Below are 14098 nucleotides of genomic sequence, written 5' to 3'. Positions count from 1 at the left end.
ATCAAAACCAATGTACTAATATCTGCACCTTATCTCTTTGTCAGGAGAAAGTAGGCTAAGGTTGCTCCAAGGCCAATCAGAGGGTTTGCCTGGAGGGAGAGCCCGCGTGGACCTCAATCCCCGGCCAGGGAGTGATGCTCCACCTGGCTACTCACACCAATTATTTCACTTTAGTCCTGCAACCAGGGCATTTCAATGGAGGTGAGGAAGCCACAGGACGGTCCTCAACCAAGTTCGGCAAGTTTTATTCCCTCTTTCTATCTATAAAACAAGCTTTTTTTTTTTTTTTTTTTTAAACTGTTTTACTTCTCATGCTTAAGGACTGCCTAATAATAAAATAAAATGTTTAGGGACGCCTGGGTAGCTCTGCCTTCAGCTCAGGTCGTGATCCTGGGGTCCTGGGATCGAGTCCCACATTGGGCTCCGCACAGGGAGCCTGCTTCTCCCTCTCTCTGTGTCTCTGCCTCTCCCTCTGTGTCTCTCATGAATAAATAAAATCTTAAAAAAAAACAAAACAAAACAAAACAAAAAAACCCAAGTCCTGATTCTTAGCTTGAAGCGATGACATTACACAGCTCCTCAGTCACCGCAAAGTTGATGCTGTGGCCGCCCATTCCTCACAAGCTACCATACCTTCCACTAGTGAGCACTCGGGCTCTTCAGTTGCACAAGTAAGGAATCCTGCTAAGTTGTTTCTCCACTTTTTCTTTTTTCTCCTCTACTGAGGAACCCACTTCTGCAGCCCCAAAATGGGGGTGCTGTGGAGAGGCTCCTGGCCTAGTCCAGCCCTCCCTCCATTTCCAGTCTTCTTCAAATCTTCTGCAGCCCCCGTTGGCAGCCGTCAGTGCGAGCATGCAGCGAGGCCCTTCTCAGACCCTGTGGCCAGGGCTGGGGCTGCAAGCAGACACCCCACCCTGGCTCTCCTGTCCTCTGGCCTGTGGTTCTTCCCAGGCCTTGCCCTGGACCACAACCTGTGACTTCCTCCCAGGAAGACCTCACCTCGCTCACTACTCTGCCTGAGTCTGTTCTTCCTATTTCATAGGAGCTAGAAACTTACACTCCTCATTCTACTTTTTAAAATATTTTTTCCTCCTAAGTCCATATGGCACAATTCTGCTATTTGGAGCCAGTGGATGTGACTGCAGGTCGTTTTCATGCATATGCATAAGTAGCAAGTATCCAAGAAATGTTTTCTGAACGATGAATAAATAAATGAAGCATTACTTCATGGATTAATAAATTCCACAGGTCACATAATGGCTCTCTCTCCCTTCCAGCAAAAATATAAACGTCAAAACTATGCGAGGGGGATCAGTCAGCAATAAGGGTTCTGTGTTCCTTCATGTCAGAAAAAGGAGGCCTATTTGACTGATGAACAGTATCGCTGAATTCCCAAAACCAGTTGGTGCTTTCAAATGTCTGCGGCATATAGCAGGGTGTTTGATTACATGCGGTCACTGGAAACCAACTTTATCAAACCCACACTTAGATATTTGCATTTATAAATTCACTTAGCTGCGCAGAGATGGCTAGAAATGCAAGGACGTGGCTAGTGCCACCTAACTTTACTAAGGGTTGAATAAAAAGGTATTTAAATGAGGCCCTGATCAAACTCCCCGGTGAGAATTTTAGCAACTGAATAGCCTGGGTAGGAAACAGGAGGAGGACTTGCTCTCCTTTTGAACTGCAGGCCCTCCGCACACAGGGGAGAGGCCGCTCCTGCCAAACCCACAGCTTGAAAATCTGTTTATCTGCCAAACCAAATGGCTTTGTACTGCTTTTCAGTCTCTTACAGCTTATTGTTAAAAAGCCGACACTGGAAACTAAATTAAACTAGGAGCGGGATGAGAGATGCCTTTGAAGGAAGACAGTATTGGGGGATGCATGGGGAGACCCTGGGTTGAGCACCCTTCTGCTGTCTGAGATGGGATCAGGGGTGGTTACGTGAGGGTTGGCTTTAAGCTACTTTGCTACATGTATGTGATACTTCAATTAAAAGAAAAAGACCACTCCTGCCCAGGGAAAACTTTTTTTTTTATTTTAAAGATTTTATTTATTCATTCACGAGAGACACAGAGAGAGAGAGAGAGAGAGAGAGAGACAGGCTGAGGGAGAAGCAGGCTCCCTGCAGCGAGCCCGATGCGGGACTCGATCCCAGGACCCTGGGGATCACCACCTGAGCCAAAGGTAGATGCTCAACTACTGAGCCACCCAGATGCCCCCCTAGCAACTTTTCTAAAATCACTTTTTAGGGACGCCTGGGTGGCTCACCCCAGGGTCTTGGGATCAAGTGCCACATCCAGGTCCCTGCTCAGCGGGGAAGTCTGCTTCTCCCTCTCCCTCTACCTCTCCCCCCCCAGCTCATGCTCTCGCTCTCTCTCCATCTCTCTCAAATGAATAAATTAAAAAAATTTTCAAAAAAATAAGTAAAATAAAATGTTTTTTTTAATTGTGATAAAATACAAACAACATTTATGTCTTAACCATTAAATGTACAATTTAGTGGCACTAAATTCATTCCTCTCTTGTTACTATCAGCACCATCCACCTCAGAACTCTTTTCATCTTGCAAAACTAAAACTCTACACCCATGAAACATGTACTCCCATGTCCCCCTCCACAACCCCTGACAACCACCATTCTACTTCCCGTCTCAATGAACTTGACTTCTCCAAGGGTACCTCAGGTAAGTGAAATCACACAGTACATACAGTTGGTCCCTGACCTATCATGATTTGACCTATGATTTTTTTTTTTTTTTACTCTACGGTGGTGATAAAGTGATATGCATTCAGTAGAAACTGTACATGGAATCGTGAATTTGGATCATTTCCGTGGGCTAGCAACATGCAGTATAAAACTCTCTTCGTGATGCCGGGCAGGGGCAGTGGTGGCAGTCATGAGATCACAGAGGACACACCATTCTATGCCCATATAACCATTCTGGTTTTCACTTGCAATCCATCTTCCAATACATTACAGGAGATATTCAACACCTTCTTATAAAAATAGTCTTTGCATTAGATGATGTAGGCTAACATAAGTGTTCTGAGCACATTCAAGGTAGGCTAGGCTAAGCTGTGATGTTCAGTAGGTTAGGTATATGAAATGCATGGGTTTATTTAGATGTAACTCCAATATAAGTCAGGGAAGATCTGCCTTTGTCCTTTTGTGACTGGCTTATTTCTCTTATCATACTGTTCCCTCAAGGTTCATCCACATTTTAGCCCATGCCAAAATTTCCTTCCTTTTTAAGGCTGAATAATATTCCATTGTATGTACATACCACATTTTGTTTGTCCATGCGTCTGCTGATGGACACTTGGGTTGCTTCCACCCCTTAGCTATTGTGAATAATGCTGCTATGAGCATGGGTGTACAAATAATTCTTTGAGACACCACTTTCAATTTGGGGGGTTATATACCCAGAAATAGAATTATTGGATCATACGGTAATTCTACGTTTAGTTTTTTGAGGAACTGCTGTCGTATTTTCCATAGTGGCTGCACCAATTCACATTCCCACCAGTAGTACATAAGAGTTCCAGTTTTTCCACATCCTTGCCAACACTTGTCATTTTTTGGCTTTTGTTTTTATTGTTTTGATACCAACTAAACAACTTTCTCTTCATAGTAACTATAACATGACAACCATTAGCTATGTGCTTCACGGGCAACTAGTTCTGAATCCACTGCATCTTGGAATCCTCATAACCAGCTTCCTTGGCTTCAGTATAAAGACCCTGAGGTAACAAGGCCAGCAGCCTGTAGCAGTCCCATGGCTAGGAACAGGTAGAATTAGAATTTGAGTCCAAATGTGATAATTCCACATCCTACGCTCTATCCACCTCATACACTCCCATCCTTTCTCCGAAAGATCTTGGTTTCTGGGGACTGATTAAGGTGTACAGGGAACTCTTGCGCAAGAAGCTTACTTTCCTGCCTTATGGCATGTTAATTTGTCAGCCTTGTGGTGACCACCCAGAGAGAATAGAGTACGATAAACTCTTCCAGGGCAGGAATTTCACACTTACCAATGTTTGTTTCCCCCAAAGCACCCACTACAATGCCCAATACACAATACTCAATAAATATACATTTTAAAAAGAAATTGTGGTTATGGAAACCCAGTAATCACTAATAATCCCACACCAGTCTGTGTGACTAGGGGAAAAAAGAATAGAAGGGGCAACCACATACTGTGCACATTACAAATTAGTAATCAAGACAGCTTACAATATTTTCCTTCCAATTTCTTGACTCTCACATGAGGGTTTTTGTTGTTGTTGTTGTTTCTTTATTTCTCATCTGTCTCTTACTTCCCTTCTCTCCTCCCCCTCCATTCCTTTACTATTTATATTTTAGGACCATCTAAGGAATGTTACTTTGCTTTACTGATTATTGTCCAACCCAAGTATGCCCATTTATGAACCAATCACTGGCAAGAGTAGGAGCCTCTGACCAGTCAGGGCCACCCTTTCAATGGGGATGGAGAAAACATCTGCTGAACCCTTCCATGGAGAACACAGATCCTGAAATAATCTGGGTTCTGTTAGGAAGAGAGGTAGAGTGATGGTGCTGGATGGACAAGCAACCAATAATGTCCTGCCACATCCCAAATGGACAGCCACAGCTTCAAATGTGTCAAAACAGTGCCAGGGGGCAGAACTAGAAGCAGGAGGCAGAAATTATGGAAATGAAATATTGTAGCATGATAGAAAAAGATTTCTAACAACCACAGCTGTCCAAAAATGAGATGGGCCACTTTGAGCATCCCACCCCAGTGCTTCTCACAATATGGCCTCTATCACCTGCATTAGGATAACCTAGGAAGAGGTTAAACTCAAACTAACCCTTGAGACCCAATGTTCAAAGAAGAGGTTAAACTCAAACTAACCCTTGAGACCCAATGTTCAAAGAAACTGACTACCTGCTAAGGGTTCTGGGAAGACACACCACCAGAATCTCTTCCTTCTACAAGATTTTATTATTCAAATATTGGATATCAAGGAAAACAGGTGACATCAAGAGCCCAAGGCTGACACTTGACACCAAAAAGGCCATGTCATTTGTTAAACTGGAAGGTATAGTCTTATCTTCGCAGAAGACTTATAACTATAGCAACAATGTAACATTTGAGAGTCATTCACTAAAGTGTTCAGAAAAATTTTTTCCACTAAACTCTTGAAAGATTATCTACTTGCAAAGGAATTTAAGGAAAATTACAATTCTCATTTAGTGGTTGTATTAATTTTTTAAAATTATAAAAATAACTGAAAACCATAAAAGATACACAGGCAGTGATGAAACTTAATCTGTTAGAATTTCCTCTTTATATATATTTTAATCCATTAAATTTGAAACAATTCAAAAAGTCAAAGTGATCCACTGTCCAGAGAGACAACAAGAAGAGTTTTGTTCAGAGAAACAAAAACCAACTCTTATGGGGGCTCATTTGATTATATTGATGACCATAAACTCCATATTAAAATTTCATTTGAAGCCAGGGAGTGTGTCTATTTTGGTATTTGTCACTCTCTGGTCCATGAAGCCTTTTATTATTTAAGGGTGTAATCCATCCCTGTAGCCTAGGCCAGGGGACTCCTCACCTTTCTGGAATCCCCAGGCTCTTTCACACATTTGCATATCCCCATAAAGCCTCAATCTGGAGAATCCCTTCTACTCCTACCAGACCCAGCTCCAGCTTGTCCTCACTATCTCTAGAAGCCTTTGCCTTCTGCTTGCAGAGCACTAGATGTATGTGTGCATACATCTAGGAGAGCATTGGTCACACTCTGTGAACACCACATCTATGTGACCCCTGGGCTTATTGCAGTTCCTGGTACCTCGCAAGCAGATTAGAATTTCAAACGAGCCTCAGTATGTGTTTGTTGATGGGAGGAAGGAAGAGAATTCCTCCTCTCTAAGACAGAATCACATAGCCCACTATAAAAAGAACTCCCTTTTATTCTGTGCCTACTGTGTACCAGAAACAACATTAGAAGATTATGGGTTAACTGTCAATCACTACCACAAACCCAAGTATTAACTAAATGGTAAAGATAACTACCTTGCCTAAAGTCATAAACAGGGGAACCAAGATAGGAACTCAGATCTTTTTAACTTGGAAGCTCATTTTCTTTTTACCATTTTATATTATCCCCCCTCAAATTTAAAATTAATAATCCCTCAAAGGCATTGAATACAGTAGATAATCAGAATGCTGTATCTGATTATGCAAGGTAGTTGCTGGCATCATTGCCAGATGATGCCATTTTGACCAAATATTGCCATTCCTAGTATGGTAATTCTTTGGATAAACTAATTTATATGTCATAAACATGATCCCAATACCAAACTGCTGCTTTACAATATATTCTCCTTTTAAATACCACAGAAATTTACTTCTTCAACAGTGTTATCATCATCAAGAATACACAGATAAATGTTTGGGCAAGATGACCACTTAGGACAGTGATCAAGTACCTAGGTGCTAGGGACTACAAGGTTAAGCCTTCTGATGTCATGTAAAACAACAATAAATGTTACTTTTCAGCCCCAAATTAATCTCTGTGGAAGTGCCTGTTAGCTCCCGGATTAACCACCCACCTAATTCAGAGCAGTTAATGAGTACTCACCATTTCTGGTGTCACTTGGCAACACCATATATGGCCCAAAGTCTAGGCAGTAAGTTGATTGTGATGGGAAAAGTTTGGCTTCTCACGAAAAGACTCCAGTGATTCTCCTTTTTACACAATAAAACCCAACATTTAGTATGCTGGACAATGGCCCTCCATGCTTACCACTACCTCACTAGAACAAGATCTTGGGCCTTTGAATGATTCCTGCACAAGATACTCAAGAAATAAAGCTCCATACTAAATATAACTAAATATAAGAAGTGGATGCTCCTTTAAGAAAATGTTACCTCTATTTACAACATTCGTAGTGCATGAGTTCCTCCAGGGGTAGGTCTGCTTACAACTATATCCACACAAGTGCCATTTGGCCTGCCTTCAGCTCAGGGTGTGACCCGCCTTGAGCGGGATCAAGTTCTGAATCAGGCTCCCCACAGGGAGCCTGCTTCCCCATCTGCCTGTGTTTCTGCCTCTCTCTATCTCTCATGAATAAATAAATACAAATTTTAAAGAAAATAATGGCCACATTTGCCCCAAAGTTCTCTGATTATTCCTGCCTTCCCCCTGCACTCACATCAGATTCATGTCATTGCTCATTATGCTGCTGTTTTAAAATCCTATAAGTGATTCTCTTTTTTAAAAAATAAAGATGTACAAAAGCAAAAAAAAAAAAAAATTCAGCCCATAACCCAGAAATAATCACTATTAAAATTTTAGTATCGGGGATCCCTGGGTGGCTCAGCGGTTTCGCGCCTGCCTTTGGCCCAGGGCGCGGTCCTGGAGTCCCAGGATCGAGTCCCGTGTCGGGCTCCCGGCATGGAGCCTGCTTCTCTCTCTGCCTCTCTCTCTCTCTCTCTCTCTCTATGTCTATCATAAAAAAAAAAAAAATTTAGTATCAAAATTATTGATATGCATAGCTTACAGATGATGTGTCCCACCAATGCATATTTTATTTCAGAAATAGTATCATACGTTACCTACGCATTTGTGTTAAATTTTTAATCGGACTGGAGCTTGTGGAATTGCTGGGCTCCCCCATGAGTTTTAAATTCTGATAGATACCCCCATGCTGGTCTCAAAAGGACAGTGCTGGGTCACACTACCCAATGAGCTAGAAGGAGGGGTTCTTTCACAAACTTGTGTTTCTTTCTTTCTTTTTTCCTTTTTTTTTGAAGACAGATATGCATTCAGGGACAAGATAAAACATGTCTCTTGATGTGAGTTGTGATCAAAGAAGTATGAAAGTCACTACTCTATCCTGAAAAGTTAATAAGAGGCTATAGTTTAAGTAATTTTAAAAATAGAACTGAACCACTATTATTAGATTAAGAAATTATTATATTACCTGAACATTAAAAGATTTCAAAACACCTACTTAGATTTTCATAATGGTTTCCATGTTGGTGAATATTAAAAGGCACATCCTTCTGATGCTGAAAAATCAGGCATGGCCATCATGGGCTTCACCATAGAAGGTTCTCTAGTGATGACTACATTCATTCTTTTCTTCCCTCCCCCTCCCTTACCTCCTTCTCCTCTTTCAGGGGCAAACTGAAAATGAACAGAGCAGAAGGTGGTAGAAAGAAGCCAGAGGAAAAAGCTGTGTTGAGTAGTAAGGAAGGCGGGGCTGCAGGCAAATGACTGGGTCTGGGGCCTTCGAAGCAGGAGGAAGTATCACTTCCTTGCCAGCCCCCTCCCTCTGGCCTCCTGTCAGGTCACCGGCTACAGTTCTGCTCTCTGTGACACAGCTTCCCCGTGGAAAGCAGAAGTGGTCCTCCCTCTCCAGAGGGTCTCTCTGAGATGAGCGTCTCTGTTCCCCTCACCCCTGTGGGGGTTAACATTTACAGGAAGACCAGGGGCACCCAGAAGGCTCCAAAGCCAACAAAACGACATTGCTTTAGTTGGAGGTAGAATGAATGCAAACCCCTCTCTCCAGTCTCACTGTGTATTCTCTCCAGCACTAAAAATTAGGCCCAAGGAACTCATGACAGCTCCCCAACCAGATGTTGTACCAATAGACAGAGGAAGGAGGCCTGGAGAGGTGTGTTGGCAAAGAGCTTTCAATCAGCATGGCTTGGGATCAACAGAGTGAGTTTAGATGTTCACAGAAAGGCAGCCATGTGTGCAGACTCAGCATTATTTGACTTGTGTGAGGTGTGAACTGTAAAAAGGAGATGAAACAGAATTAAAAGACCCTCTCAGGGTCCCTGGATGGCTCAGTGGTTGAGCATCTGCCTTCGGCTCAGGTCGTGATCCCAGGGTCCTGGGATCGAGTTCCGCACTGGGGTCCCTGCCAGGAGCCTGCTTGTCCTTCTACCTATGTCACTGCTTCTCTCTCTGTATCTCTCATGAATAAATAAATAAAAATTTTTAAAATAATAAAAAATAATAAAAGACCCTCTAAGCTACGAGAATGGAGACTGCTGCCCAGTGTTCTACAACCCAATGGGGGCAGAGCCTATAGCATTAAGAAATACACCCTCAGATGGATTCTATAAGGTTTCCTCATTCATATATTTTGATGAAACATCATTTATATAAGTCAGAATCATGAAAAATGAACAGTTACCATGACATGAATCAGTAATCTCTTCCCATAAATGTTCAGCTCCTATCACGGCAACTCATGATTTGTGGACCTTGTGAGAGGTTGGGCCAGAGAAGAGAGACTTGGGACTATGTGACTGTTCATAAAGACAGTCAAACAATCAACCTTTTGGAAAAGTTCTATACAAACGAAACTACATCCTGATGGTAAATAGAACTTCCAAGAAATAGCTTTGTGGCAAATAATGAACATTGACAGCTTACTAAGTACTAAAGAAAGTGAAGCAGAGAACTAGATTGAAGAGAAAGTCTAAGAACAAAAAATAAAGGCTATATTATTGGGCCCTGCAACTGATCGGCATAGACGTACCTTTCTAACACCTCATCTCAAGTCATCATCTGAACTTGCTATTCTAAATTACATGACAGCCCTTCCAGCTAACGTAAACAAAGACATCCAAAAGAAGGTCCAAGTCTTTAAATGGGGCTGTTCCAAAAATTCTAATTCCTCAACGGGCAGATTCCCACACATTTCCTACACTTGGGCTTCTCCCCTAAATGGGAACTTACTCAAAATAAATTTCAGAAATGATGATAGAGTCAACTCAACATTTCACAATTTAAGTATCAGGAAACTGGGCAGGTGTAAGAAATCTTTCAATAGTTCTGACTGGAAAAAAAAAAAAAAAAAAAGAAACTTCCTCTTCTATGCCCTTCTGTTCACCACCAATCTTTAAAGATGGTAGGCAATGTGTGTCCATTGTAGAAGTGTGGGCTTTGAAGGGTGCCTGGCCCATCACAGGTGCTCAGTAAAGGAGTGCATGCTTTAACGAGTATCTTATGGGCCCTGTCTCCCTACGTTATGTTTTCACCTCAAATGATGCTCTCACTGTTATAACAACCACCCAAGGAGGCTTGTAGGGTTCATGGGAGACACTTCTAGCAGCGGCTGGAGGCAATCCTTTGGTAAAGTATTACTTGCACACTTCTATATCAACCAATAGGCCCTGATAGCTCCCAAGGCAGTCACTGGAAGCGCTTGGGCAAGAGCCAATACAGGTGTCACCCTGGCAGTTATCAGAGCCACCCCCTCCCAAAGCTTCCCAAGCAGGAAGCCCCTCCCCAAGCAGGAAGCACACTGAAAGGCAAAGAAACCCATCTCCCTCAGTTTGCTTGCCTTAAGTGCCCTACTTGATGGTGCAATTATCAAGTGATAGAAGAAAATTACCCTGTGGTTCTCTATTTAATAATGTTTATTAAGTGATCATTTCTTTGCTTTTATGTAATTGAGTACCTACCACCAGAGCAAAGGCAGAAAAGTGGGGAACGTTCTAAAGTTGGAGCAGAAAACACACTTGCTCTGCCCAGTAGTGCCACTTAACCAGGTCTGTAACCTTAGACACCAAACCTCTTTTTTCTGTACCTGTCCCTGCCTACCCTGGGATCCAGGAGAGGTTCAAATGAAATCAGAGCTCAGGAATCAGAGCTCAGAGCTTCTGACAAGCGAAAGGTGTGAGCAGTCATTGCCAGGTAGAGCCCAAGAGAGGTGAGACCACCATTGTCATCAATGTGTCATCGGTCAATGTCCCAACTAATGACTGTAGTGACCTTCCACTGTTAATATTATCCATGCCTGAGGACGTGGAGGTCATTGAGATCAGTATTGTAAGCTAGATGTAACAATACTTATTGTAGACATGTACACTGTTGTGTTCTTATTTATACTAATTCACATTTGTATGGGTTTATTTATGGATAGTATAGCTTAATGTTGTTAACTTACAACTCTATATATTCATTTGAACCAACTGTTATCTCATGTTCTGGTGATTTATTTTTAAAACAAATATAAAGAAACTAAAGGGCTTAGAGAGTCACTGATTCACAAAACTGGACCACTTTTCTGCTAAAAAATGCCATTGGGGGTGCAGGGGTATTGCAAAGTCTTCACATATTTTGGCAACACCAACAGCTCTAAGATAAAGTGGGTCTTTTTGATTGGGCAAACTCCCTTTGCAGGCTACATGACATCACTCCAAATCAAGCCCTTGCTCCCAGGGATACACCCCAATAACCTTTCCTATGTAGAGATTACCACTTAGAACACTGACACTGGGATAACTTGACAGTCAAAAATCCCCGTTTTAGGGGCACCTGGGTGGCTCACCTGAGCATCTGCCTTTGGCTCAGGTCGTGAACCCAAGGTCCTAGGATCGAGTCCCACAAGAGGCTCCCTGTGTGCCTCTCATGAATAAATAAAATCTTAAACAACAACAACAATAACCCTGTTTTAAAAACTGGGACAGAGAGGGCCAGGTTCAAATGCTTTAGAAACCACCACCTTGTTCCTTGGCCTTGCACAGAGCCAAACTCAGAGCCAAACTTCACTCCCTCTTCCGAGTAATCTGGACTGTGATAGGCACTGGGGCTAGTGTTTTGGACGAGACAGACAAAGTCGTTTTCACCCACCTTTCATTGCAGTGGTGAATACGGACTCTACATGCAAACGAATCAGAATATAACTGAATACTGCTCCGAAGGAAATGTTAGCTGAATCAAAGGGCCAAGGCATTTACCCAACTTAGTCCATATCACAGTTCTGGTAAATGATGGGAGAGACCCAAACGTGGGTTTTCCAGAGCCTGTTTCTTTCCTTACATGGGCTGACCTCTACACTTCGCTCAGGAAGAGAGTTACCTCACTCTGTATCCAAAGAAGCCAGGTCACCAAGAGCCTCAAGACATTTACCTCCTTACCTTCAAAGGAAAACCTTCAGTTCAGGACTAACTGAACCCCACCCTTTTCCAGCAGAGTTTACTTTACTTAGGAAGGGCTTCTGGGGACTTAGGGAATTCCTATACTCTTTCAGTGCCTGTTACCCTCTGCAGTGCTTTAGCTTTTAAGATACGGGGACAACAGGCCTGCCCTCCTGAGCTCTGCAGGCAGCCAGCCTGGGGGGCAGCCAACAAATCAGAAGTAAGTCAAACATCATTAACTAGTGCTTAGCGTGAGACTCCCAGACCCTAGCTTTGCAGACAGCAGACCTCTGGTGTATTTATTAAGCAGCTTTACTAGCTAGGACGGTCAGTTGGCTGAATCAGACATGTAGTCTTAGACTTAAAATCAACAAATTGTGAAGAACCAGGGAACCGTGTTTTAACGGATAGAATCATCTGCAATAGGGATCCCTGGGTGGCGCAGGGGTTTGGCGCCTGCCTTTGGCCCAGGGCGCGATCCTGGAGACCCGGGATCGAATCCCACATCGGGCTCCCGGTGCATGGAGCCTGCTTCTCCCTCTGCCTGTGTCTCTGCCTCTCTCTCTGTGACTATCATAAATAAATAAACATTTTTAAAAAATTAAAAAAAAAAGAATTATCTGCAATAAATAATAACAGCGCCATTTATGAAATGCCTATGTACGCACTCGGGGCTTTACATGCAATAAATAGCTCAGAAGGTAAATATGTTCTCCCAGAGACGAAAAAACCCATACAGGTAATTTCAATAATAGGCCCAGGTTGACACTCAGCTAGAAAACTGGAAGGCCCAAATTCAACTGGGGTTTTTGGCAAAGAAGTTGGGTGGGTTTGTGATAATTCTCTTCTCTCTCTCTCTCTCTCTCTCTCTCTCTCACACACACACACACACACACACACACACGGATACACGGAGAAATGGAAACACAACCAGACGACCACGTCAGCTATTAGTGGGAACATATATGCGCGGCTCGGAGGAGATGCCGCAGTGGCCAAGATAACGCAGGAAAGCGGGAACTGACGCCTACGCCCTCCCCCCAGGGCGCAGGAAAGGCAACCCCTGAATTCTTAAAATAACTCTCGCTTCCTCTGGGCCGCGGGAGGCTCGGGACTGCTCCTCCGCCGGCCGGGAGGCGCCGGGCTCAGCGGGAGGGCGCGCACCAGCCTCGGCCGCAGCCCCCCGACCTCACGCTCCGCCCGGGGCTCCCGAGGAGCGCAGCCGCCCGCCGGCCTGGCGGGGAGCCCGGGCCGAGCCCCGTCCCTCACCTCGGGGAGCCCGGGGCCCCGCGGCGAGACCCGACCGCGCGAGCCGAGGAGTCCCGGGTCCCCGGCGCGCCCGCCCCGCGCCTCCCCTCCCCCGCGCCCCTCCCTGCGCCCCCCCGCCCCCCTGCGCGCCGCGGCGGGGAGACACCTGCGGAGCGTCCCCCGCGCCCCAGGGCCCGGCCACCCACGGGCTGGAGGCATCTGGCGCCCTCACGGCGGGGCCCGCGCCGGGCACTCACCAGCTCCGGCTGCAAGCTGCGGGGCGGCGGCGGCGGCGCTCCACGGTGACTCGAGCGCAGGGCGGGGGGCGCGACGGGGCGGCCCGGCGGGGCCGGCGCGGGGCAGGCTGCGGGCGCGGGGCGCGGGGCGCGGGGTCGCGGCCCGGAGGCTGCGCGCGCGGGGCCCGGAGGCGCCACGGCAGGGGGCGAGCGGCGGACGGCCCCGAGCGGCGGGAGAGGAACTGGCTGTCGCTGGGCTCGGCCGAGAGGTCCCAGCTACTTCCTGGTGCTCGGATTTGCATACCGCGCCGGGAGGCGGGGAAGTGACCGCTTGGCCCCTGCCCAAGGTTTGGGTCTCCGGTGTGGCCGTCGCGCGCGCCCTGAAGGCAGGGAAACCTCGCCTCGGCGTGCGGCTCCGCGGAGGGGAGCGGCCGGGGTCCGACCTCCTCCCGTAGCGGGGGCGGAAGGAGCGTCCGGGGGCATCCTCCGGGGCCTGGACGTGGAGCCCGGACGTGGAGCCCGGACGTGGAGCCCGGCGGCAGAGCCTCTCGCGCGCGCCTCCTTTGCTTCCTTTCCAACCGATTCGCCGTAAGGTGTTGGGGAACCGGGAGCCCCTGGCAGCGGGGGCGGGGCGCGCTCGGATCCCCGACATCTGGAGGGCTCGGGAAGGGGG

General features: G+C 45.7%; 1 protein-coding gene across 2 annotated transcripts in view; it reads right to left on the bottom strand.

Annotated features, from left to right (window-relative positions):
* Positions 1-13695, bottom strand: part of LYN (LYN proto-oncogene, Src family tyrosine kinase) — a 115179-nt gene extending 101484 nt beyond the window's left edge. Inside the window, exon 1 of one of the 2 annotated variants that reach the window (XM_025477765.3) lies at positions 13447-13695. The gene's annotated coding sequence lies outside the window, so the exon portion shown is untranslated. The remainder of the gene's footprint in view (positions 1-13446) is intronic. The other variant, XM_025477766.3, reaches the window with a different exon arrangement.
* Positions 13696-14098: the final 403 nt, after the last annotated feature.

Source organism: Canis lupus, chromosome 29 (assembly GCF_003254725.2).
Source record: "Canis lupus dingo isolate Sandy chromosome 29, ASM325472v2, whole genome shotgun sequence".
NCBI lineage: Eukaryota > Metazoa > Chordata > Mammalia > Carnivora > Canidae > Canis > Canis lupus.
The sequence above is the reverse complement of the archived record's forward strand: the minus strand, read 5'-3'. Positions and strand labels throughout refer to the sequence as shown.